This window comes from Engystomops pustulosus, chromosome 11, assembly GCF_040894005.1.
Source record: "Engystomops pustulosus chromosome 11, aEngPut4.maternal, whole genome shotgun sequence".
NCBI lineage: Eukaryota > Metazoa > Chordata > Amphibia > Anura > Leptodactylidae > Engystomops > Engystomops pustulosus.
The window spans coordinates 19,981,833-20,006,082 of NC_092421.1; the positions used below are offsets into that span (position 1 = coordinate 19,981,833).

The following is a 24,250-nucleotide window of genomic DNA, read 5'->3' on the forward strand; positions in this document are numbered from 1 at the left end:
TCAATCTCCTGGAAGTTCTCAGGTTGGTTGGCTTTTTCGTTCAGTGATGTGGAACTGCTGAGGTGGACATCCTGCTGGAGGTGGACATCCTGCTGATCCTGCTTGGTCCATTAGTAGTGTGAAGCTCTATGGCTGTAACAGTTAGGGTACATGCAAACGGATGTGTATTTGCCTGGACTGGATCCCAGTTGAGCAAAGGCCCAGGAGGAGGTGCGAGGGGAGAGCACTAGCACCCGCCCAACTCCGTAACGGTGCGCTGACACACCGTGTGCTCACCGCACCATGACCAAGAGCCATAGACTTCTATTGTGGCCGTGATCTGGCCACAATTGGTTCAGCCAGATCACAACCATAATTTCAGACGTCTGAATGTACCCTTATAAGGGCTCATGTTTAGTTAAAAATGGTTGTACCAAGCTTGATTCGGTATAATGGATAACAATCCCCCAATGTCTTGGCAAAGAAGGATCAGACATATTGGGGCACATTTACTAAGGGTCCACGGGAACGCATTTTCCTCGGGTTTCCCGACGATTTCCGCTTTGCCCCGCATTTAACAGGGGATTTTGGAGCAGGAGATCGGATTTTGGCGCATGGGCCCCGGCTTGCATGCGCCACAAATCGGGGCATGGCCGTCGGACAACCTGATGGATTCAGACCACGTGCGGGATTTAGCATTTTGAATTGTGTCGCAAGACACGCACTTACAAGCACCAGGAAGAAGAAGGTGAACTCCGGCGGACCTCAGCGGGGAAGCGATGGATGCAGGAACTCGGGCGCACAAGCTTCGTGAATCGCGCCGGACTTCATCCTCGTCGGACCGTTCGAATCGGGGATCGCGACAGGACCGGGTAAGTAAATCTGCCCCATTGAATTCAATCCTTATCTCCTTGTCCTTACTAACAAAAATACATACACTCTTTGCTGTAATGAGCATGCATGTACATAGCTACAACTGTAGTATCATGGAAGCTGCAATGGGACCTAAGCTTTCGGGGGGCCCATCTTGCCAAACCTATGGGCTGCATTACTGTAGGTCCTCTTCTTCTACCTGTCAGGTTCTCCACTTTCTTCCCAAACCCAGTGATTTTTGCTGGAGCACCCAATGAAGATCTGATCTTTGCCTCCAGTATTGGAGATCTTACAAAAACATCACACCTAAATTATATATTTATAACGTAGGTGATTATTGTACATGTTCTACATGTTATATAATACATAAATGTACAATCATAGGGATTTTATGCAGTTTTTAGCTTTACCAGGGGCAGAGCTAATGCAATTTAGAAAATCTGCAATCAAATCTGCTGGTAAATGATGTAACTTAGAAAATTAACCCCTTACAGTAAACTAACAAAGCACTTACTAGGGAGCAGCATCTTTCCATGCTTAGTCCATGCGGTGTCTTTCCTACGTCTCTCCTGAACAGTGTCATAGTTTTTAGCACTATGGGCAGCTGCTATACAATCTACAATGCCTTGCTTTCCACCTTTGACCTGCTGTGATGTTGTGAAGGGAGGGGGGCACTACCACATGTACTTCCTAAAGGTCTAAGGTTCTCAAACAGAGAGATCAGTGACAGACAAAGACCACACTTACTACAAGGTGTGTGTGTAGTGAGTCTGCACAGTGACTGCGCCACAAAAATCTACTCAGGCGGTAAATATGTTATTGACCATCAAATATTGGGGGAGATTTATCAGAAGTGTCTAGAACTGTTCTAGTTTCCTATGGCATCCAATCAGAGCTCAGCTTTCATTTTCCCTGAATATGCTGAATATAAAATTAAAGCTGAGCTCTGATTGGTTTCCATTTGCAACTAGAACAGTTTTACCTTAGACAATTCTGATAAATCTCCCCTATGGCTTTTACCCACCCTTTTAGAGACATATTTTTTCTAAAAAGTTGTAAGTTATTGACATTAGGCTATATTAATATATACAGCCAATATACGTCCCCAATAGACGGCAATGGGCGCACGGCGCCCTACGGGAGCAATGTACAATGTACTTAAAGGACATCTACCACCAGGATGAAGGATTGTATGCAAATGAGCCTAATGGGCTCCAGGTTCCAATGGAACCTGGAGCCCCTCAGGCTCATTTGCATACAATCTTTCATCCTGGTGGTAGATGTCCTTTAAGTACATTGTCCCTGTATAAAATCATATACTTAGTAGCGTTTTAGAGTAAATCCCATTGACCTGAGCTGTAATACCAGTTTAGCCCGGTGACAATGGTGGAGTTGTTTCTACAAGCCAAGTCAGAAATTACTTATTAACTCCCATGGAGCATAATTTGTCTCAAACACCTATCAATGAATGTAGCTTATGTAGGAGCTCCTCCAGCACACAGAACAAGCTAAAAATGATCTCAACAAATCAGGAAGGATAAGTTAATTTCAAGAGCTCAGTAGCCCTTGGTCACTTGCAAGTTTGATCAATGAATCCTCACAAGAATGGACTTTTTTGTTGATTTTTCTATCAGATATTCAGTTTTTACAATGAGCTAGATGTAGCCATGTGGAGCAAGTAACACAGTTAAAACAGCTGTTAGTAGATTTTTGCTGAGGCTGCAGTTCCACCCGGCACAAGGCTTCCCAGACCTGATTACCTTGCAGTTTTGCATCAAGTGCTTGAGAAAAAAACATGCACATTGCTGAGTATATGTCAAAGTCTATACACATAATAGTCTTATCTGGGGTGGACACAGACAACTATAGGCCCCTGTGCAAGAACAATGTATGAGACCCCCGCCACCTGCAAACACATTTCCCAAGCTTCTTTTCTTGCAGCTGATTCCTCCACTTTCAAGAAGTTTTGAATTTGGGTAATGAGTGGGTTAAAAAGAAAGCAGCAGAGGGGTTGATAGGACTATCTGGCTGTCAGGAGTGTGAGAAGGTGGATCTCTATATGAAAACTTTGTGTCCTTCATGTGGCTGAACAGGCTCTACATGCTATGTACCAGAGGTGGCAAACCTATGGCACAGGTGCCAGAGGTGGCACTCAGAGCCCTTTCTGTGGGCACCCAGCACAGAATTTACCAGATAGGACTCAAGGCTTCCTTCTGCAGTCCAAGACATCCCAGGAAGCGTCATGCTCAGTGCTATTGTAAAGCGACACCTACTTGGCTGCCAGGACTGAGAAGGTGTGGACAGGGTTATTGTTAGAGCTCCTGCTGTGGGTCCCCTGATTCCTCTTCTTCAGGGAACCCTGGAGGGAAGCTACAATCCAAATGTCTCCTGCTTTCTATTGTATTGGTGTCCTCAGGATGCCAATACGACTGAAACTTGAGATAGATCAGAGATCAATAGGTTACTGCTCAAATTGTCATGTTGGCACTGTGCAAAATAAACGCAGGTTTTGGTTGTAGTTTGGGCACTCTGTATCTACAGGGTTCTCCATCACTGCTATATACCCACCTCTGAGTATAATTACTGTTGCTATTTTTCATCATTGTATACAGAAATTCTCTATACTATATGCAGAATGCTTTCTAAATCCCAATGTGTCCTTAAAGGGGTTGTATGGCCACGGACATTGCTAGCCACAAGGTGCAATAAAGAAAGATTTGGCAATCACCAATTTACAGTTATTACGAATAATTCATTATTTGTAAGATAATGTAATTGTTAGTTTGCCAAACCAAAGCTGTTTACACTTACTGATCTCTAAGGTAATGACCAGCGTCTTCAGCCGCGCATGTGTAGAAGGCTCTCTCTGCAGTGCATGCTGCTCGCACTCGCCAGTGTGTGTGCGTGCACGCTGTCCCTGTCTGCTGCGCAGCCAATTGAAGAAGAGCGTGTGATGTGGGCGTGCACAAAAGTGCTCCTTGGGAGTGTGGTATCCTGGGAACTAATATTATCATGCGGAGCGCGGCGGCCATCTTTAGACATCATTTCATGCCACCAGCAATAAAAGGTAAAATATGTATTAAAAATGAATTATAATAACCGGGAAATTGAAAAACATGGGTGTATTAAAGAAGGGAACATAAAAAAGGGATGCAATGCTTTTTGATTTTTGGATAGAACGGCCGTATAACCCCTTTAACTGACAAAGTCCCAACCCTAGTCCAAAGCCCCTCACTAAGCCAAACCAGTACCCTACACTGTACTGAAGAGACGCAACCACGTAAAAACAGCGCTGTCTATGGTTGGGAATCTGTTTCTTCTGAAATAGTATGGTTTGGCTTTCATTCTCCATTCTTTCATTCTTCCTCAAAGTCATGCTTGATAATAAGAGGGCTGCCTTACAAGTTAGCTAAGAGACAAAGCTTTCCTTATCCTATCCTGTTATATTGTACCTTTCATTAGCATGTGCTGTGTGACTAGGCAGTTGCCAAATGGGAGGGGCTGGAAAGGAGCAGTTCCCCCCACCCTTGGGGAACAGCTACTCCATGTGACCTTTTCAAATATATGAAAACACCCATCACTTGGCTTAGCGACGCCCCCTGCTCCTCTGCAGCCAATCCCGAGCGTGGGGAGTTATTCATATATTTGAAAAGGTCACATGTTTCCCAAGGGTGGGAGGAACTGCTCCTTTCCAGTCCCTCCCATTCGGCAACTGCCTAGTCACACAGCAGATGCTAATGAAAGGTACAATATAACATATCTTTTTTTCTGTAAAACCTATTTTTTTTATACAAAAACACTTTGGCAGTGTATGTACTATGCTCTATGTGGACTGGGGGAGTGCGAAAAATGGGTCTACTGGTGACAGGTTCCCTTTAAGAACACCCAACTTACAGATGACCCCTAGTTACAAACGGACCTCTGGATGTTGGTAATTTACTGTACTTTAGTCCTAGGCTAAAATAATCAGTTATAAAAGTTATAAAAGGTGTCTGCAATTAAGATTAACTGTTAATCCTGGTTCTTATGACAACCCAACATTTTTAAAATCCAATTGTCACAGAGACCAAAAAAATTTTGCCTGGAGCTACAATTATAAAGTATACAGTTCTGACTTACATACAGATTCAACTTAAGAACAAACCTGCAGAAACTATCTTGTACTTAACACAGGGGCCGCCTGTATTCACTGTAATCAAATTCCAGCTAAGGCAAGAAGTAAATATGTTTACCTGGAAAACACATAGATCAGCTATAAGTTGCTACATCCATGGAGCTATTTCTGTCTCTGCCCAGTTTCCCATTAAGAGCACATAGCTTGGATATGCTATATACCGGTATGTATGCTGTGAAACATTATATGCATACAGTATCCAGGACAGTTATGTGTACATACAGTATTGGATATAAATATTACTTGCAGAATATAATTAGAAGCCACTATTATTAGTTCTGTCGGTCACAATACCGCTATTATAGAACAGTAACACTCATGTCTGGCTTCATCTTTAATGAACTTACACTAATATCAATAATTGCAAAGACAACACTTTTTCAATGAATTGTTATTGAAAATCCAAATTTTCTTCTTAGACTCTGATCTTAGTAGAATCATGTGGATCTTTAATAACAGAGCATATAAATGAATCTGTGCAGAAAGATCCTACTGAATTGTAGTGGGTTCACCAGTCAATTCAAAATTAAGAAAGTCTGAGAATGTGGTAAGATGATAAAATAAACCATAGTCAATGTACCAATCCACTGCTACCCGAATTCTACCTGGGTGGCCTATATTTCCTGGATTCAGTAAGTGACAGATCAGATCAACCAATCAAAGGCCTGTTCTGAGATTCTACAGAAATCGAAAGTCATGACCAGAGAAGCATTGGAGTAACACTTTGGCTAGATAGCGCTTTTAGATAATGGCTACCTTGGTAATTATATCTGATGCTGAAATGTATCAGTATTTCACAAGATAGACACCTTAAAAGGAAACCAACCAGCCAAAAAACAAACATAAAAAACCCTATAAATAGTCTCCCGAGCTCCTCTTCATCTGTCAGACGCAAGTCTTGACACATCGGGATCACCTAGAAAAGAAAATCATAATTTGCAGCACTGAGAGCCGGAATATGATGTCAGTTGTTTCAGGCTGCTAATTATGTATGCCCCCGCACCTCCCTCTGGTTGATGTCATGCGAGAAGTGTGAACTCACGCCTCTTGCATCCCAACATGGGAGAGGGAGGTGTGGGGTGGGGCATGTATAATTAGCAGCCCGAAGCACTGGACATCTTGCCCCCGTGCTCTGAGCTATTAATTACAATTTTCTTTTCTCTGTGATCCCAGCGTGTCAAAACTAGTAATGGACAGCGCCGGGATCAAGATGAAGAGGAGCAGGTAAGTATTTATAGGATTTTTTTTTTGTATTTTGGCTCGTTGATTTCTTTTAAAACTGTTATGTACCATCAATGAAATACCAATTGGTGTCCAAGAAGGTCCTTATTAATGTGGAAGATATGACAATCATAGATAGAATCGAAGGACATCTAGTTTGCATTCACAGTGCATAGAGGCATTCTGAGGGGCTCCAGTGATGTAGCACTCCAGACTAATTTACATATTCTATATAAAAAATTCTATATTACTCCTATTATTCCTATTGCGGCGTATAAAATTATAATAAAAGAAGTCCTGAGGAACATCGGACATCAGAAACTTATTAGTAGGGTATGTCTACTATCAGTAAACTTGATGGTAGATGTCCTTTAAAGGGATATGTTGTATATATCAAGGTGAGTGGTATTATCCCCTTAACCTACAAATGAAAGGAGAGGCTTCCAGTAAATGTGCAGCCACTATATTCACTTCAATGGGACTGATACAGAATATAGTGGCTGTGCAAATGCAACTTGCTGCTCCATTCATTCATATATTCACTTCGAGCTGCAGGTTACCTATTATTTTATGTAAAATTACAAATGTTTTAGGTTTATTTCTATAGCTGTATTAGCTGTTTGCTAATGTTTTGCATACTGCCTGCAGCAGCCCCTCTCTGGTTGTCAAGAAGAACAGTTTACAACAGGAGATAACATGAAATGCAGGTTACAGACTCCATGGTGAGCAATAGGTTAAGTTTCTTACTCCCTCTCTGCTCAGTAATTAAAGGAAGCCAGGAGCTGAGATGCATGTCCACCATGCCCTGTCTACAGTCTGCCCTCATATCCAACTGCTCAATTAAATAAATAATCTAGCATCATAAACCTGCTCTGCACACCACCCCTTCTCTCTAGGATTAGACTAGCATTAGATTAAGACTACAATTGGGTCAATAAAGATAAAAGAGGAGGATCAGCACAGTTGTCTGATACAGCAGGATGACAATTATTTACATCCTAGTGTGTGCTGTGTCTTCTCTGTCCTCCTGGATGTCAGCAGTGGCTTTCTTATTGTACTCTGTACTACATCCTCCCTACTGTCCTGAAAAGAGGAGAGAGAAAAAGCATCTATTGAATTGCCTGGCTGACACATCAATTATAGAATGAAGTGTATTGCAGCTAGTATGCACAGCAGTCATGCCTGGATTTGAATACAATGGAGCTCATTTACTAAGGGTCGCGCTGCTCACTTTCGATTGTGCGCCATTTTTCGGGGTTTACACGGCTTGCACAGGTATTTAACAAGTGGCTGTGCTGGGATTTTGGTGCACGGGATCCTTTTTTGGCACATCGGCGCTAGCTTCCATGCAACACAATTTAGGGGGCGTGCTGTCGGACGATCCGACTGAATCGCACTGAGCGCGGGATTTAACTTTCAAATTGTGTCGCAGCCCAAGCACTTACATGCACCACTAAAAATATGGTGAACTCTGTCGGGCCGGAGCGGGGAAGCGACACCTGCAGGATATCGGGCACATGATCTTAGTGAATCACAGAACAGTGCATTATCGTCGGACAACGCATCTGTGTGTATAGATTAATTTTACTGTAATGCATGTTGGTTTATACAGCATGTGATAATGAAATATTTACATGTCAATTTATCTGTCAATTTATCCGTCAGGTTAGCGTCACATCTGTACTCGGGTCACAATTAGTAGCCTTTAAATTACTGCTCCAGTGATCTGTGCTGTCAGCTTGCCTTTCTCGGAAGTAGATGTCTGTCACATCTGTAACAGCAATGCTAAGGAGAAGCTTTAGCCTGGGATTCTGTGTCCTGATTGGCTGTGCTGCTAGTGCTGGTGCATGTGCTTGGAAGTGAGGGAAGCTTCTCTGGCCTCAGTTCCCTTAGCCGATGTCCCGACCAGGAAGTGCACGCCCACTTCAGGAGAAGCTGGAGAGGATTGCAGTAATCAATTTATGAAGTGATTTCTTTAAGTGATTGTTACTTACTATTTACAGTATAGAACACTGGTTGTGATAATACTATGTCATTTACAAGCATGAGACCTTTGGTGTTACTGACATGTTGTTAGTACTGACACCACATAAGGTATTAGATTCTGTGATTGAAATTTTTTTTTTTTTCTGATAGCCCTGCCTGATGTTGTTGTGCGTGTCCAAACAGTGTATTTGTACAAACTCCTTTCTGTGTTGTATTTTTTAATACAGGCAGTCCCCGGGTTACATACAAGATAGGGCCCGGAGGTCTGTTCTTAAGTTGAATTTGTATGTAAGTTGAAACTATATATTTTATAATTAAAGTTCTAGACAATTCTTTTTTCTTTTGTCCTAGTGACAATTGGAGTGTTAAACATTTTGCTGTAATTGGACCAGGGATTATAAATAAAGCTTCATTACAGACACCTTACAGCTGGTCAGTGTAGTCTGGGGCTATAGTAAAGCATTTAGAGAGCTCCATCAGAGGTCACAGTGGGCAGAGGGGTCCATCTGTAACTATGGGTTTTCTGTAAGTCGGGTGTCCTTAAGTAGGGGACTGCCTGTATAATAAAGTTTTGATGTTCTTTGATAAAAACTGTGGTTGAAGTGGCTTTTTTTTGTGTAGGGTATATATTAAAGTGCCAGTGTAGACTACTGTGATATTATGGAGGAGTACTTTATGCAATGGTTGCTCCAATTGTTTTTATCAGTTTATGAAGCTAGATCCCGGCAGCATGATATTGAAATTGTTGGAATTCTCATCACAGGTTCTCTCCAACTATGGGAAAACAGTTTTTAGCCAGGTAATTTTGGAGTTATGTTTTAAAATGAACAGGATTTGCCTTTAATAAGTCAGGGGGGTACACAAATAACAAACATGCTTGTTTTGAGCAAAACCCCTCAGATCAGAGATTAAACAAGATATGTTTCTGCATCAGTGTCGCTACAGCATTCTCAAGGTATGTTTAGTTCACAATGCATATAAACAAATGGTAGAATAATTTAAGAATTAATAACTATAAATTATATTTATTGGTTAAAACTGGAAAACCACTTATTATAGCATATACCAACTATAACATATAATTGGTTTCTAGCATAATCCTTCATATAACACAAAAAAATCGGTGCTTTGTTCTACTAAAGTTACATTGCAAGTGATTTATTAGGCTATGAGGCATCTTACCTTATTAACACTCCAGAAACGGAAGAATAATAAGCGCATATATGGAATATATAGAGGAAACATGGGCAGAGTATGTTAATAATTGTCGCCCTGTACTCGGGATTAAGGCGTCACAGATCAGCGGGTGCACTTTATAACATATAAAACACTGGATCGCTCAGGGGGTATGAGATAACCATTCACTAAATAACACTCAGCACTTCTTTAAGCTGCACTTATCCTCGATATACATTAGCCGGCTTATTCCATACTAAGGAACATCAGTGTAATCATTCATATTACACATTGCTGAAGGCCAGCGCCAATTATTAGCTAAATCAACAGACGTCTTGCCTGGAATGTTTATTTTTACCCTCGCTCAGTCGCACTTTGTGTACTCAGCATAGTCTAATAAAGGTTAAACCCACCACCTTGTAACCTGCTAAGCAAACCAAATAGGTTGTGCATTTTCTCTCTAGGAACACGGACCTGGAAGAACAGTCGCTCTATTTGTATGCATTTTTGATTGTCATAGTTTTTTTTATTGATTTATGGGATTTGGTGCCCGGGATTTGAAACAAATGTAGCAGGGATGAGTTTGTCATCTGTGACAACACATAAAATATGTCATATTCTTCCAGAGCTTTAGGTTGGATAGTGACCTCTCTGATAATAATAATTCTTTATTTATATAGCGCACACAGATTACGCAGCGCTGCACAAATCATGTCAAATTGTTCCCTGTCCCCATTGGGCTCACAATCTAAACAACCTAACAGTATGTTTTGGAGTGTGGGAGGAAACCGGAGTACCCGGAGGAAACCCATGCAAACACGGAGAGAACATACAAACTCTGCAGATGTTGACCTGGGTGGTATTGGAACCCAGGACCCTAGTGCTGCAAGGCAGAAGTGCTACCCACTCAGCAACCGTGCCACCCCTATAAGAACCACATATAGAAAACTGTTGGCCAAACAATCTTCTCCCCACAAAACAACTTACCTGATCTTCATTTAATATCTGCCAGCAAGTCTGGAAGCTCCATATACACAAATCCTACAAAATCAGTGGATTCAGTAGTCATCCATCTAATATATACTGGGTTCTTTAATAAACCCCTTTAATAAACGTGTGATCTTGTGAATATTATTCTGTAATAATATACAGGGTAGTGCCCAAATAATATGTGCGCTCTAAGTGGCTGAGTAGTAGTGTTAGACAATGGCCTATTCCACTGCTCAATAATATCAATATATAATGATCAAATAATGGGGCTCCCGACGATTTCCGTTTTGCTCTGCATCGCGCCGGTTATTGTTTCGCATGTGATTGGATTTTGGCGCATCCGCGCCGGCTTGCATGCGACACAAATCGGGGGGGGTTGGCCGTTGGACAACCTGACAGATTCGGACTACACTAGGGATTTAACATTTACAAGCACCGGGAAGAAGAAGATGAACTCCGGCGGACATCGGCATGGGAAGCAACGGATGCAGGTTTACTTTATTTTTTTTTAAAAAAAGCCTGCCCCAGCACGTCCCTAATTTATTTATTAATCGTGGATAACCCCTTCAAGACATATTTAAAGAAAAGCTATTACAGTTCAATCCCCTCTTTCCATTTATGTGTAAGGCAAAACAGAACAATCTGCCACAATTTGTATGGGCCGCATCCTGTGCTTAGGTTTACAGTGTAACTTATGCACTGTAGTTATTTATATCAGAACAAATAAAGGTGCACGTCTTGTTTTCGACATGTCCTTACAATGTAATGTATGGCACAGACGTATCCCACTGTCTGCGAATAGTATAAGGCTATGGGTACACTGAGTGTATACGGCAGGAGCTTTCCCAGGGTATATGTTCAGCATATGGAAAAAAAATCATTGGGAACCTCGTAATTACAATGTAACAATTTTAGTATATACAAGATTGTATATTATCTACAGTGTATTCACAGAAGTACATGTGCCAAAGGCAGCGAGCTACTTATTGTACAGTCAGCAAAAAGATAAAACCTTTATACATGAGATATTTCATCAGCCTGCCAGTGGACTGACTCACTACTCAAGTACATTACAGCATCTAGAAAACGCTGATGTGTGAAGGTAGACAGAACATTAAAGGGGTATTCCGGGAATATGAAGGTCTGATACAAAAACCCATAATGCTCTAAATAAATGAATATAACAAAATTCTAATCAAGTTTGATTTTACAATTCACAAAATGTTATGGGCTTTCTAAATTATGCAGAGTTATCACAAAACTGTCAGGCACTGAAAACTACAAGTCCCACGATCTTAAGTTCTCCGTAACTCCTCCTCCCTATTATGCTCTGCTCCCAGTGATGATGTAATATACTTTCTTGCTCTGTTATCATAGTAATGATGTGTAACTGCCATCACTGCGCATTAGCTCACTGAGATGACGTCTCACCACAACACTGGCCATAGTGGATGCACTGCAACTAGAGATGAGCGAACATACTCGTCCGAGCTTGATGCTCGTTCGAGCATTAGCGTACTCGAAACTGCTCGTTGCTCGGACGGGTATTTCGCCAGCTCGAGAAAATGGCATCTCCCGCCGTTTTGCTTTTTGGCGGCCAGAAACAGAGCCAATCACAAGCCAGGAGACTCTGCACTCCACCCAGCATGACGTGGTACCCTTACACGTCGATAGCAGTGGTTGGCTGGCCAGATCAGGTGACCCTGGAATAGACTAGCCGCTGCCCGCGCTGCTCGCATCATTCTCTGTCTGGATGCCGCTAGGGAGAGAGCTGCTGCTGGTCAGGGAAAGCGTTAGGCTGTTCTATTAGAATAGTGTTAGGCAGGAGTGATTCTACAAGAACCCAACAGTCCTTCTTAGGGCTACAATAACGTTTTATTTTACTTTTTTTTGTTTGCTTGTGGCTGGGCTTGCTGGCATTAGTAGTGCAGCTAGTACCATATTGTGAGTAATTTGCAGGGAGACTTGCTACCGTTGTGTTTAGCTCTTAGTGACACGCATATCCACCTCAAACACCGAAGTGGGACAATTTATTAGGGGTTAGATTAGAATTAGGCAGAGTCTGCTGATTTTTTTTTTTTTACCTTTATTTCTTTTTATAGCTCAAAGTCATCAGGCACAGCACAAAATCCAGTTGTGTGCTGTCAGTGTAGGTTAGAAACTAGCCATAGCAATAGGATAGCATCGTTTTGTTTAAAAAAAAAAACAAAAAAAACACAAAAAAAAAAAATTTTAAGTTTACACTTTAATTTTGAAAATGTTTAACCCGAGGGCTAGGGGTAGAGGACGAGGGCGTGGATTGCGGACAATGCTTCTAGCCATTTGTCCACCAGTCAATCTTCCACGCAGTCCACCCATGTCACCGAAATCAGCACTCCTCAAGCTCCTCCACCTCAGCCTTCTCCCCCCCAGTCTGCCCCCTCCCAGCAAAATTTGGCATTTGAACCGGCATACTCTGAGGAACTGTTTTATTGACCCTTCCCACAGTCACAAACCACTTGTCCGGTTGCTGCTGAGCAATTTTCCGATGCCCAGGTTTTCCATCGGTCGCAGTCTGTGGGTGATGATGACATTATTGACGTAGTGGAAGAAGTGTGTAAAGAGGTGTCGGACGATGAGGAGACACGGTTGTCAGACAGTGGTGAAGTTGTTGTCAGGGCAGGAAGTCCGAGGGGGGAGCAGACTGAGGGATCGGAGGATGATGAGGTGACAGACCGAAGCTGGGTTGATAGGCCGGGTGAACACAGTGCTTCTGAGACGGAGGCGAGTCCTATAGCAGAACAGGTTGGAAGAGGCAGTGGTGGGGCCAGACGGAGAGGCAGGGCCAGAGCTGGTGCATCAGCGCCAAATGTTGCCCGTAGTCAAGCTCCCGTGGCGAGGGCTAGATTTTCAGAAGTCTGGAGGTTCTTTAAAGAAACACCGGATGACCGACGGACTGTGGTGTGCAACCTTTGCCAAACCAGGATCAGCAGGGGTTCCACCACTACTAGCTTAACTACCACCAGTATGCGCAGGCATATGAATGCTAAACACCCCACTCAATGGCACCAAGCCCGTTCACCTCCGGCCGGGCACACCACTGCTCCTTCCCCTGTGTCATCTGCTAGTCAGCCCCCTGCCCAGGACCACGGCCCAAACACCTCCCGTGCGAAAACCCCATCTTCGCCTCCACGATCCTCCACAGCATCCACCAGCGTTCAGCTCTCCATACCCCAGACGCCGGAGCGCAAAAGAAAGTATAGCGCAACCCACCCACACGCCCAAGCCCTCAACGTCCACATCTCCAAGTTGCTTAGCCTGGAGATGCTGCCCTATAGGCTGGTAGAGACCGAGGCCTTTCGAAACCTCATGGTGGCGGCCGCCCCTCGGTATTCGGTCCCCAGCCGCCACTACTTTTCTCGATGTGCCGTCCCAGCCCTGCACAAGCACGTGTCAGAGAACATCATCCGTGCCCTGACCAACGCCGTTTCTGACAAGGTCCACTTGACCACGGACACGTGGACGAGTGCTGCTGGGCAGGGCCACTATATATCGCTGACGGCACATTGGGTTAACTTGGTGGAGGCTGGGACCGAGTCTGACCCTGGGGCTGCTCATATACTGCCGACGCCGAGGATTGCGGGGCCTACCTCGGTCCAGGTCTCAAAGGCCTACTATGCCTCCACCTCCTCCTCCGAATTACCATCCGTGGGCATGGCGCCATCAGTCGGCAGCTCTAGGCACAGCAGCAGTGCCATCGCTAAGTGACAGCAGGCGGTGCTCAAACTGCTGAGCCTAGGCGATAAAAGGCACACCGCCCAAGAGCTATTACAGGGCATCACGGCGCAGACTGATCTGTGGCTGGCACCGCTGAACCTGAAGCCAGGCATGGTCGTGTGTGACAACGGCCGTAACCTGGTGGCGGCTCTGCAACTCGGCAGACTGACACATGTGCCATGCCTGGCCCATGTGTTAAATCTCATAGTTCAGCGTTTCCTCAAGACATACCCCAATCTGTCTGATTTGCTCACGAAGGTGCGCCACATCTGTGCGCATTTCAGGAAGTCCAGCACAGATGCTGCCACTCTCAGGGCAGCGCAGCGCCGCCTCCAACTGCCCGCTCACCGGCTGTTGTGCGACGTGCCCACGAGGTGGAATTCAACATTAACCATGTTATCCAGAGTTTACCAGCAGCGCAGAGCGATTGTAGACTGCAAGATGTCAACTTCCACCAGAACTGGTAGTCAGGTCAGTCAGCTTCCTCAAGTCTACAATGAGGAGTGGACGTGGATGTCTGATATCTGTCAGGTGCTGAGTAACTTTGAGGAGTCAACACAGATGGTCAGTGGCGATGCCGCCATCATCAGCCTCACCATCCCGCTGCTTGGCCTGTTGAAAAACTCTCTGGTCAGCATGAAGTCGGAAGCTTTGCGCTCGTCACAAGAGACGGGGGAAGAAGATTCCCTTGTTGATAGCCAAAGCACCCTTAGGTCTGTTTCTCAGTGCATATCGGAGGAGGTGGAGGAGGATGAGGAGGAAGAGGAGGAGAATGTTGGCGAGACACAAGAGGGGACCATTGTTCAGTCCTTCACTGTTCAGCGTGTATGGGCAGAAGAATGGAGGAGTTGGAGGAGGAGGAAATGGGCAGTCAGGCCAGTGAGGGGAGTGAATTCTTGCGCGTTGGGACTCTGGCGCATATGGCAGATTTCATGCTAGGCTGCCTATCCCGTGACCCTCGCGTTCAAAGAATTTATTCCAGCACCAATTACTGGGTATTCACTCTCCTGGACCCACGGTACAAGCAAAATCTTTCCACTCTCATCCCTGGAGAGGAAAGGAGTGTGAGAATGCATGAATACCAGCAGGCCCTGGTGCACAAGCTGAAACAGTATTTCCCTTCTGACAGCGCTAGCGGCAGAGTGCGTAGTTCTGCAGGACAAGTAGCGAGGGAGAGTAGGCAAGCAGGCAGCTTTTCCAGCACTGGCAGGGGTACGCTTTACAAGGCCTTTGCCAGTTTTATGTCACCCCAGCAAGACACTGTCACCTGTCCCCAGTCTCGGCAGAGTAGGGCTGATCTTTACAGAAAGATGGTGAGGGAGTACGTAGCTGACCATACCATCGTCCTAAATGATCACACAGCTCCCTACAACTACTGGGTTTCAAAGCTGGACATGTGGCACAAACTGGCGCTGTACGCCTTGGAGGTTCTTGCCTGCCCTGCCGCTAGCGTCTTGTCCGAGCGGGTTTTCAGTGCAGCTGGTGGCATCATCACCGATAAGCGTACACGCCTGTCGACTGACAGCGCTGACAGGCTGACGCTTATCAAGATGAATAAAGCCTGGATTTCTCCGGATTTTCATTCTCCACCAGGTGAAAGAAGCTCAACCTGAATAATGTATGCACTCCTCCTCCTCATTGTCCTCCTTCTCCTCCTCTTTGTACACTAAAGCATAGGAAACTGGCTAATTTTTGGCTCTGGCTCCAGCTATAGTACTCTATGTATTTAATTTTTCTGGAGGGCCACCTACCCGGTCCTCTGTTTTAAGCAATTTTTGGGAGTGCCACATACAGGCACTCAATCTATTTAATTTTTCTGGAGGACCACCTACCTGCTCCTTGGTTTGAAAACTTTTTTGGACTGCCACATACAGGCACTCAATTTATTTAATTTTTCTGGAGGACCACCTACCTGCTCCTCTGGTTTGAAAACTTTTTTGGACTGCCACATACAGGCACTCAATTTATTTAATTTTTCTGGAGGACCACCTACCTGCTCCTCTGGTTTGAAAACTTTTTTGGACTGCCACATACAGGCACTATCCAAATTAAATTGTCTCCATAGCAGCCTCCACATGTCGTCTTTTTAGCTGGCTCCACACGTTGTCTCCATTGCTACCTCCACACGTCATCGCCATAGCTGCCTCCAAAAGACGTCCATATAGCTGCCTCCATACATGGTCTCCTTATCAAACGAACTGTGTCAGGCAGAATTTTGGGTTGTTTTCATGGCTTCCACATCAAACTTGTTAACTTTGTCGCCACCCTGCTGTGTAATCCACAAAATATACTGGCAAACTTTTATCATTTACCGATAATATTTCAGCTTTTCTTGCGCATCTGTTTACATTCCCCTCACCCGCCATATCCCAAACTTATAAGAACGCTACTACACTTGATCTTATACAAAAGGTTCTTAGAAGTGCTGTTTGGGGAGTAGCCTAGAGACAGGGGCTTGGATTGGCGAAAGCTCGCCTGGCAGCGGAGCGCCAGCTCCATCTCAAGATCCAACTAACATAGTTTTAACTGCAGCACTTTTAATCTACTACTAGTTCACTGCCTCCATACATGGTCCCCTTATCAAACGAGCTGTGTCAGGCAGAATTTTGGGTTGTTTTCATGGCTTCCACATCAAACTTGTTAACTTTGTTGCCACCCTGCTGTGTAATCCACAAAATATACTGGCAAATTTTTATCATTTACCGATATTATTTCAGCGCTTCTTGCGCATCTGTTTACATTCCCCTCACCCGCCATATCCTAAACTTATAAGAACGCTACTACACTTGATCTTATACAAAAGGTTCTTAGAAGTGCTGTTTGGGGAGTAGCCTAGAGACAGGGGCTTGGATTGGCGAAAGCTCGCCTGGCAGCGGAGCGCCAGCTCCATCTCAAGATCCAACTAACATAGTTTTAACTGCAGCACCTTTAATCTACTACTAGTTCACTGCCTCCATACATGGTCCCCTTATCAAACGAGCTGTGTCAGGCAAAATTTTCAGGTGTTTCACCAGATACATAGTGGAACTCGGCCCATCTGTCGCCGCCATGCTGGAGACCTGAAGTTGCAATCATAGCAGCGCAATATGGATGCCCCATACTGTCGCTCTTAATCATGGAACCATTTCCGTAAAAACAATTAAAAATAGAACCACTATGCTATTCCATTATTCCTAGGTGAAATATTCAAACGACCCGGCCTGCTTTGAAAATTATAATTTTTTCAAAGTAAACGCTTCTGGCCCCCAGGCCCATTTTGGGTGGGGAGGAGCCGAGAGACAGGGGCTTGGACAGGCGAAATCTCGCCTGGCAGTGGACCGCCAGCTTCATCCCAAGATTAGGCAGCCTCAGAGGCATCCATGCATGCTGCCCCTGCTGTTTCCTGTCCATTTTGCCTCCACGATCCTCCACAGCGTCCATCAATGTCTCATTTCAACTCTCTATACCCCAGACGCTGGAGCACGAGAGGATATGCAGCACATCATCCCCTTATCAAACGAGCTGTGTCAGGCAGAATTTTCAGGTGTTTCACCAGATACATAGTGGAACTCGGCCCATCTGTCGCCGCCATGCTGGAGACCTGAAGTTGCAATCATAGCAGCGCAATATGAATGCCCCATACTGTCGCTCTTAATCATGGAAGTCGTCTCCATGGCTGCCTCCACATGTCGTCCCCTTATCTAAAGAGCTGTGTCAGGCTCATTTTTCGGGTGTTTCACCAGATACGTTATGGAACTTGGTCACTATGTCGCCACCATGCTGTGTTATCGACTAAATATACCGTCAACCTTTTGTTCACATAGGAAATCATTTCACCTCCTTTGGTGAAACCTGAGTCCATTTAGGGTATGTCGCCATGACACTCTCTAGCCTGCCACTGCTGCCGCTGCCTCTGCATGCCGCCCTTTATAGTGTCAGGGTCAATTATTGGATGTTTTAGATGCTATGTAGCCTCATTCGGTCACTCTGTCATGGCCATGCTGTTGCCCATAATTTTGGCATAATGGTGCGATTAGCAGCCTCAGAGGCATCCATGCATGCTGCCCCTGCTGTTTCCTGTCCATTTCCGTGGTGTTTCCATCCTTTTCTGAGGTTCCCAGGTGCTTGGCCAAGCTTCCCTGTGCAGAGCCTTGGTCCCCTTGAAAAATGCATCGGGAAAAATTTGTCTCGAATAACGAGTACCCGAGCATTTTAGTGCTCGCTCATCTCTAACTGCAACCAACCGACTACAGCCAAACATAGTGACGATCACATGACCTGCCCAGGCAGCTGCAGCTCATGTGATGTGGACATGTGATTAGCAGCCATCTTCTGTCATGTGTCTGCTCTGCACGGAGAAAATCAACGGACTGATTAAAGGGCCAGTAGCATTTTAATTTTTTCAAGGGGAGCCAAATTTTAAATAACAACTAATTCCATATAAGATTTTATTTTAAGCTTATGCTGATTCCTTGAATAACCCTTTAAATAGATGATTGATAGATAGATAGATAGATAATATAATTTCATTATGCCTTATTTACAGTGGCGTAACTAGAAGCTGATGGGCCCCAGTGCAAAGTCTGTGCCAGGCCCCCGACTATAATGTGTGGTTTATAGTAATAGTCTTCTCATATGGGAAAGTGACACCATAAGGGCCCCCTAAACCTCTTGGGCCTGGGTGCAACCTCTGCACCCCCTCAAGTTACGTCCCTGACAATTTATGAGTATGTATGTTACTCTGTTAATGTTGTGTATGTCACTAATTATGCATCTGTATTGTGAATCTGATTGTGTATGCAGCTTTCTGTATTGGATGCTTTGCGATTATGAGACATACACTCACCGGCCACTTTATTAGGTACACCTGTCCAACTGCTCGTTAACACTTAATTTCTAATCAGCCAATCACATGGCGGCAACTCAGTGCATTTAGGCATGTAGACATGGTCAAGACAATCTCCTGCAGTTCAAACCGAGCATCAGTATGGGGAAGAAAGGTGATTTGAGTGCCTTTGAACGTGGCATGGTTGTTGGTGGCAGAAGGGCTGGTCTGAGTATTTCAGAAACTGCTGATCTACTGGGATTTTCACGCACAACCATCTCTAGGGTTTACAGAGAATGGTCCGAAAAAGAAAAAACATCCAGTGAGCGGCAGTTCTGTGGGCGGAAATGCCTTGTTGATGCCAGAGGTCAGAGGAGAATGGGCAGACTGGTTCGAGCTGATAAAAAGGCAACAGTGACTCAAATCGCCACCCGTTACAACCGAGGTAGGCAGAAGAGCATCTCTGAACGCACAGTACATCGAACTTTGAGGCAGATGGGCTACAGCAGCAGAAGACCACACCGGGTGCCACTCCTTTCAGCTAAGAACAGGAAACTGAGGCTACAATTTGTACAAGCTCATAGAAATTGGACAGTAGAAGATTGGAAAAACGTTGCCTGGTCTGATGAGTCTCGATTTCTGCTGCGACATTCGGATGGTAGGGTCAGAATTTGGCGTCAACAACATGAAAGCATGGATCCATCCTGCCTTGTATCAATGGTTCAGGCTGGTGGTGGTGGTGTCATGGTGTGGGGAATATTTTCTTGGCACTCTTTGGGCCCCTTGGTACCAATTGAGCATCGTTGCAACGCCACAGCCTACCTGAGTATTGTTGCTGACCATGTCCATCCCTTTATGAGCACAATGTACCCTGTAACATCTGATGGCTACTTTCAGCAGGATAAGGCGCCATGTCATAAAGCTGGAATCATCTCAGACTGGTTTCTTGAACATGACAATGAGTTCACTGTACTCAAATGGCCTCCACAGTCACCAGATCTCAATCCAATAGAGCATCTTTGGGATGTGGTGGAACGGGAGATTCGCATCATGGATGTGCAGCCGACAAATCTGCGGCAACTGTGTGAGGCCATCATGTCAATATGGACCAAAATCTCTGAGGAGCTTCCAGCACCTTGTTGAATCTATGCCATGAAGAATTGAGGCAGTTCTGAAGGCAAAAGGGGGTCCAACCCGTTACTAGCCGGTGAGTGTATATTATAGAATGTTAGATTGATAGACATTAGACAGAACTTAAAAGGGAACCTGTCATCAGAAATTGGCCTAATAAACCACTAACAGTATGTTGTCAAGCAGATGAACAGCTTTTAGATGATGTTTCTTTCATGGTCTGGTGTGGCGGGATCATCCAAAAAATTCAACTGTGAATTGAGATGTACGGTAAGTTAGATGTATAAAGTCAGGGAGGCGTAGAGTTTAACATAGAAGTCAGCGCTCCCCGCCTCTGAACGCCTCCTGATATGTCATTGTCATCATTCACCGAACTTCAGCAGATATGATTAATTATATCTCTGGACACAGGACCATCAATTACAGAGAAGGGGGTGTTCTAAGGCAGGGAGAGCTTGACTTCAGTGTTAAGCTCTCTGCCTCCTTGACCTCATTAAACCAATTTATACCTCACTTCAAAGATGATTTTCTGGATGATGCCATCACACTAGGCCATGAAAGAAACATGCTTGCTAACATACTGGCAGTGGTTTATAGGGCCAATTTCTCATGACAGGTTCCCTTTAAATGTTGTTCCAGCCTGCAGTCTTCATTCCTTTACACGCTTTTACACCACCTAAATTTAAGTTTCCCCCTATATTTTAGAGTTTGTATCACGTGAGCATAATTATTTAATTAAATTCTATGATTTCAGAAAGGATGATACAGTTTTAGCTCAACTGATGATATCCTTTTTCTAAATTATGTAAAAATGTAACCACATCGACCCCCACCCTGTAAATTTCCATAGTCTTATACACAGAAGACATTTTCTGGAAATTTGTTTAAATTTTAACTTTCATCTGTATCAGCACAAGGTCAGATGGTTCTAATGTACAGAGTATAAAATCTGATCTTTAGTGAACTATTGAGTAAGAATGGACAATATTTAGTGTCTGAAAAGAGTCTGAAAAGGCAGATTTAAGGGTTTTTCTGACCCAAGCTAATGACCTATCCATAGGATTGGTGAGGGTGCGATCATCCATTGTGTAGGGAGCCTGAACACTGTCTACTGTACAGACTAATTCCTCAACCACAGATAGTTATGCATTAAAGGGGTTTGCCCATTAAAGAAAGTTCTCAAATTTTAATCAATTAGTGATGTTTACACAATAAAGATCATTTTTACCTTCTTACTTTACAATTTTACTCAGTATTATTGCTGTTTTAGCTCCTATCACTCAGTGATGTTCAGTGTAAGATTTCAGAGTGTGGGCAGGGACTCTCTAAGCAGACACATTATGATCCTTCTACTGCTTTGAGATGCTGTGTGCTGACAATGTGCTTAGATTATCAGGGTACAAGGTTTATATACACTTCCATTTAGCTTCTGAACATTCTACTAGTATCTGACACTTGAATAGAGAGATGAGACACATCAGAGATGATGGATGATGAGATCCATTAGCTGGAGATAAAACACAATGACACTCTCAACTCTGCTAACCCACCTAATCAATAAAACACACAGTAAGTCCTGCTATATAGACCTTATCTCTCTGTAGCTTGTAAAGTTAGTCTCTGCACACTGCTGCTTGCCGGCAGAAAGTGCCTGAGATGGTCTTGTAATGGAGAGGCAGAGAGCACTGGAGTGTGCAGACAAGAGAAGCTATTCATGAGAAGAATCTGACCATAGTCAGAAGAATTATGGTTGTATCCAGGGACAAACAAAATTATAAACACAAGTACTGATAGAGACAGGATGTAATTAAATCTGTGAAATGCTGTATTTTGTTAATAACAATGAATTAGAGAATGTGTTATTTTATTATCCTGAGTATATTTAAGAATCTTGTCTTAGTTGGAATACCCCTTTAATATACTAAGAGACATAAGAGACACAAATAAAAAATTGTTGCATTGGGCAACTGCAGAGACCCCCATAATTTTGTCCAGGCAAGTAAAACTTATCATAGCTGTCCATGCTTGACACGTGTTTTGGTTCTCAAATTTTTGGAACTGCCAGCAAGGGTGGAACAAGCTGAATATATGATCACTTGCTCAGTAATTGTACTCAAGTTGTGTTATACATGTGTCCATGATGACATGCTTTATATGAGAGTTATTTTGTTCATTTTGGGTCATTAAACTCAGAGAAGTGACATTTGTCGGAAGGAATTCTGATTATTAACTATTTAAGTGCTACATATCATGTGCTAGCAATAGAAGCCTGAATCATTAAAGATTCACTTAGCTGAAGTTTGGTTGGATTTTTCATAACATTTGATTCATCCGAATCTTATCAAAACCATCAAAAGTCCATTGAAATCAATGGACACTTTAAGAGATCCATTAGACTTTCGTTAAAGGGGTATTCAAAGGAATGTGAACATTTGATACAAAAAAAACATGATTCTATAAATAAATGAATATAACAAAACTTAATGTCATTAGTGGAGCTTAAATAGTTTGATTTTATGATTCACAAAATTTTATTGCCTCTCTAAAGTAGGCGGAGTAATCACCAAGATGGCCACCACTTAAAACTACAAGTCCCAAGATCCTGTAGTTCTCAGTAACTCCTCCTCCCTCTGCTCCCAGTGATGATGTAACAGGTTCTTGCTCTTACCATAGTAATGATGTGTAACTGCCATCACCAAAACACTGGCCATACTGGGTGCACTGCAACCAACCGACTACAGCCAAACGTAGTCATGATCACATGACCTGCCCAGGCAGGTGCAGGACATGTGATATGGACATGTGACCAGCGGCCATCTTCTGTCCCGTGTCTGCTCCACAAGGAGGAAATGAACGGACTGATTAAAGGGCATTTTAATTCTTCATTACACTGTATGTCCACAGCATTTTTCTCCTTAGGGGAGCAAAATTTTAAATAACAACTAATTACATATTCGCTCATATTTTAAGGAGCCATTTGTATATGAATTATGCTAATACCTGGAATACCCCTTTAAGATTGTATTTACAAGATTCGTCTGAATTTAGATTCGATTTGGTGCCTTAAGAATTGTACCAAATCTACAAGTAGCTCTAAAATATATCCACACACATTAGGGAGCATTCATTATTGACTTTCTGACTGTTGCACCAAATTCATGAAGTGTCAGCTCCACAATATTGGTGCTTTTCCAAAATTCATGACTTTTGTTTTTTTTGGGTGCACAATTTGGGCACCGTTTGAAAAAAATACACTTTTCCTGCGCTACTACACTACCGACAAATATTTGGCACAATTTTTGGTGCACAATTAGTGCTGCAATGCACCAATTCATGAATCCCTTGCGCAAAAACCTTACATCCCTGTGCAAAATATTGCATAATTTGTGGGGGAAAAAAGGACCCAGCACCATAAATGATAATTGACTGCCATTGTCTCTCAGGTGACAGGGGTGCGTCTTGCAGGCTGCAAACAAGGAAATCTGATCCAATAGTCTGTCAATAGAAAATTACGGCATGGGCCACAAAGAAGGGCAGGAATAGGACCTGCTTTATAATTTGCGGTGTGGGAACCACCTCTAGGCATGAGCACATAGAAAGTAATGGGGCCTTTTGTCAGCTGCGAATAACTTGTTTAGCTAAAGACCCCTTTATAGGTTATTTTGCACATGATAACACATCAGTTACAACCAATGGAGCAAACCTGTTATTTAAAAAAATGGTTAGTTTTTTAAAACCAAATAGAGAAACACTTCACTTTCTTGTTCCTCTTTTCTGTTGCGTTTAGTGATATGCGTTACATCAGCCTTGTGGCCATAGGCAGCAATTCACTACAACCAACTGATTAAGGTCTATGCTCAGTGATGCGAGGGGGGGTAAATAATCTTTGACATCATTTATTTGCATTAGTGGATCCAATAAATGTTTTTTTTTTAATGCTATCTGTAATGTTAAAGTGGTGAAACTGCAAAACAGCTGATTGGTACGGGAGCCTATGGATATTCCTGGACCAATCCCGTAATCAAATAGAAAAGCTATTATATAAGGTGACAACTCCTGTAAAAAAAAAAAAATCTTTCAAGCTTGAAAGTTCTTCAGTATAGAAAACGTGGAGAAAGTATGAACCAGCCATCAGTCTATCCCCGCTGACAGGAAAGTGA

At 43.5% G+C, this 24,250-nt stretch overlaps 1 protein-coding gene across 3 annotated transcripts in view; it reads right to left on the bottom strand.

Moving 5' to 3' along the window:
- Nucleotides 1-24,250, bottom strand: part of SLC16A12 (solute carrier family 16 member 12) — a 63,463-nt gene that overhangs the window by 16,854 nt on the left and 22,359 nt on the right. The window contains exon 1 of one of the 3 annotated variants that reach the window (XM_072130068.1): nucleotides 1,367-1,461. The exons of the other annotated variants lie outside the window; for them this stretch is intronic. The gene's annotated coding sequence lies outside the window, so the exon portion shown is untranslated. Of the gene's footprint in view, nucleotides 1-1,366; nucleotides 1,462-24,250 lie in introns of those variants that run through there. 3 annotated transcript variants of the gene reach the window in all.